Below are 3,987 nucleotides of genomic sequence, written 5' to 3' on the forward strand. Positions count from 1 at the left end.
CTACTACTACTACTACTACTACTACTACTACTACTACTACTACTACTACTACTACTACTACTACTACTACTACTACTACTACTACTACTACTACTACTACTACTACTACTACTACTACTACTACTACTACTACTACTACTACTACTACTACTACTACTACTACTACTACTACTACTACTACTACTACTACTACTACTACTACTACTACTACTACTACTACTACTACTACTACTACTACTACTACTACTACTACTACTACTACTACTACTACTACTACTACTACTACTACTACTACTACTACTACTACTACTACTACTACTACTACTACTACTACTACTACTACTACTACTACTACTACTACTACTACTACTACTACTACTACTACTACTACTACTACTACTACTACTACTACTACTACTACTACTACTACTACTACTACTACTACTACTACTACTACTACTACTACTACTACTACTACTACTACTACTACTACTACTACTACTACTACTACTACTACTACTACTACTACTACTACTACTACTACTACTACTACTACTACTACTACTACTACTACTACTACTACTACTACTACTACTGTGACGACAGCAACGGAAAACTCGAGATTGTACGCTTAACAGCTGTCTCTGTGAAACACACGTCCGGCCTTCTACGGCAAGACTTTCAGTTTCGGGGAAAGTTTGGAATATTGAAAATCCAGTTGTAAACATATTGAGGGAACGGTCTAATCTTCCGATGCACAGCAAAATCTAGTTTTCAGAGTTTCTCCTGCGCTCGCACCCGGTATTTAAGACTGCCCTACAGAAACAATGGAATGCCTTCTTTAGAATTACTGGCAAAAACACTGTGGTGTCCGGCTATCGCCGCCGCCGTCGCTAATGCGCATGTGCGCCAAAAACTAATAAAATGCGTGCGCCGCAACCTACGGGTGGGTTATTCTCGGCCAGCCACGCACCGACGAATATGCGGGAATAAACGCCGCGTTCGCCCCTGTAAACTTGTCTGCTCCTTCGCATGAACGCACGCTCATGAACGCGCGCGTCTCATGAACCACGCATCACAACAAACACCACAAGTGTTCCGAGGTGGGAATCTGCAGAAATATTAATTGCTATGGCACTGTTATACGATATGCGGGAAATTGCGTTCATGAACAAGCTCCCTCTGAAAAAGTCCGTCACATGCTGACACGTTGCAGAGCCTGTGCACCCTTTCGGAGCTGCCTGCACTGCTAATACCAGAGCATGCACATTAGTCTGCTTTATTTCTCTAATAATGCAACACATCCCCAACGGACGCTACGTTTGCATGAACTTCGAGCACATGTGATGAGCTTGTTGCAATTTCGAAACATCACATTGCAAAACATCACAAAGCAGTGAACATATATAGCGACACCCCGGTGAATTTCTATTATTTCTTGCTTTGTAATTCTGTGCATTACTGAGCGCTCTTAAATCGTATGACCGGTTTTGAGCATGGCAGGACTGCTGTTCTGTGCTTATTCTCTTTTAACCACCCTGCGACGGCCTCAAGCACAGAGTATTAATAAAAAATAAATAAAGTTACTCGCACTGCAGGACCTACCAACAGTGAAAGGTGGGAGAGCCTTGTGTGTGTGCGCTCCTTTCTGCGTGGCGTCCGTTTTCTGGCTGTTTTTTAGTATGTAACACCAACTAGCCAGGAATCAAGTGGAGAGGGAAACATTCGCTATCCACTTTTAAGCGAGAGAAGGGAGAACGAGAGAGATATGGTGGGAGGCAACGGTGGCTTCGTGACTTGGGCCGTTGCGGACAAATGGGAGGAAAACGATGTTGGAAGGTAGCTGCCATGGAAAGAACCCAGACGGTGGCTGCAGTCGAAGCCGGATGCCGTGATGAGGGCAAAGGACAGCGCTGTCTCAGGGTGCTGCCACAGCAGAATTTAGGAAAATATGGCTGAAAAAATAATTGAAAGCGCTGTCGCTGATCTATGCTTTAAGTCTACAAGCCGGCAGCCCTAGATCTACAAAGATTTTTTAGAGCGCAGCTCTTTGGCGTCCGTTCCTGGGTTTCGCGTCGTCGTCGGCGTCGGCCTCGTAACCAGCTCCGCCCCCCTTTCATCCCCCCAGTGCTATCGGCGTCAGCGGCATCAGTCAGTCGCTGCTATCTCTTCCCTCCTCCCTTTATCGTGTTGTCCGCTTGCTGCGCGCGCTTCTGCCCCCATCGTTTGCCGCTGGGTGTACACGCCGCCCCCCTCCCCCCTCTTCCTGCGAGTCTCCGGTTGTCAAAGCGCCGGCTCGAACTTAATTCCTTTCTTCGCTCCTCTTCCAATGCAACCCCTGTGCGGTGAGAGAGAGAGAGAGAGAGAGAGAGAGAGAGAGAGAGACTCTTTAATGAAGAGCAGAGAATTTAGCCGGCGTTTAAAAATCGCTGGCATGCTACTCTGCGTAGGGAAGGGAATTTGGGAGATAAAGACAGAAGGAGAGCAGAGTGGAAGAGGTAAAAAAAAACGAAGATAAAATGCGGCCATGAAATGGGTACTAAGGATGCAATAGCGAGAATTGATGTAACCTATGGAGTGATGGAGTGCATAGTCCGTCAAATGGGCTTACGAAGTTCACTGCATAAAGAATGCATGAAGGTGACGTGCAAGTGAGTTTAAAGCTTATCAAGATGTCCAATGTCTTTTAAATATGTGAATAGAAAAGTCATTGCAAGTCTCTGTTGCCTAAGGCAGGCTAAGGGACCTAGAACTTTGTCCATTGTAAGGGGCACTGAGCAGAGCTTCTGCATGCAATGTTCATAGTACGCACGCTCGTTGGCATATGCAGGGCACTCAAACAAGATATGCTCCACAGTTTCTATCGCGGCACAGTTGTCACAGTGCGGACTGTCCATTTGTCTAAAACGGTATCGTAAGCCGTTTGTATATGCAGCATTAAAGGGAAGCTGAAGAGATTTTCGAATTCTTTAAGATGCTCACGTATGAATGTTGGAACCTTAAAAATCATGCGGGTGAAATTTTGTTGCAGATTAATCACTTAGGAGCGACGTAATCGCCGTTTAAAATTGCGCGGTAGCTCCGCCCCCCGCTGTCCGCCGAGCGCTCCTGATGACACTGACGATGCGAGCCGAAACCGGAAACCGTTGGGTGGTGACGTAAACATTGGTGTTCCGTCGCCTCGCAGCCTCCGCGACCGTGCTCTTTTCTGCGTGCGTGCCATCATAAGCTGCTTCGAGCTGCCGTGTGTTTCTTTATTTGTGCGTTTTTATGTTTGTGGTGACGTACAGAAACGTGTGCAGCATCGAGTGCTGGCGTTCTGCGCAGCCTTCGGTAGCGCTGACACCAGCGGCCGCGACGATGTGGTCTTTCATTATTTCCCGCAAAATAAGAAGCTTTCCGCGAGGTGGGTCGCTGTTTTGAAGCGAAGGGATTTCAAGCCCTCAAAGACTACAGTGCTATGCTCTGACCACTTTCGTGATGAAGACTATAACCAGAGCCTGTCGATAATGCGTTCATTGGGCCTGTGAACAAAGTCAGCTCGACTGAAATCCGGCGCAATACTGTCTGTCTTCGCGCACAGGAGCTCGTCACCGCCATCGAGGCCAGCTTTCGCGAAAAGGAGGAAGCTCGAGGTAAGAATTTTTGTGTTAACTCTATGAGAATTTGACTGCGCGAACCGGTGTTCTGTGTAGTGTATGGCGCGTTATTTCGTGGATGCAAGACTTTCGGTAGTAGTGAGATGAACGGCGCTGGAATGAGAACGTCAGGACGGCAGCAAACTGCAGCTTACAAAATAAGGGCTTAGCTTTTATGCTTGCAGGCATGCATCATGCATCTCGTACAGCATTACTCATATCAGAGCACGGCCCTAAATTTTTTGGCTGAATAAAAATCTTAAACTGCTACTAATACTGCAAGAGCTGGAGCGACGCGAAGTGCGCCTCACAACCGGAGACTGCGCACCGCGCGTGAGCAGAGAGCTTC

The sequence above is a fragment of the Amblyomma mixtum genome, chromosome 2, assembly GCF_055824585.1.
Source record: "Amblyomma mixtum isolate Tamu chromosome 2, ASM5582458v1, whole genome shotgun sequence".
Classification (NCBI taxonomy): domain Eukaryota; kingdom Metazoa; phylum Arthropoda; class Arachnida; order Ixodida; family Ixodidae; genus Amblyomma; species Amblyomma mixtum.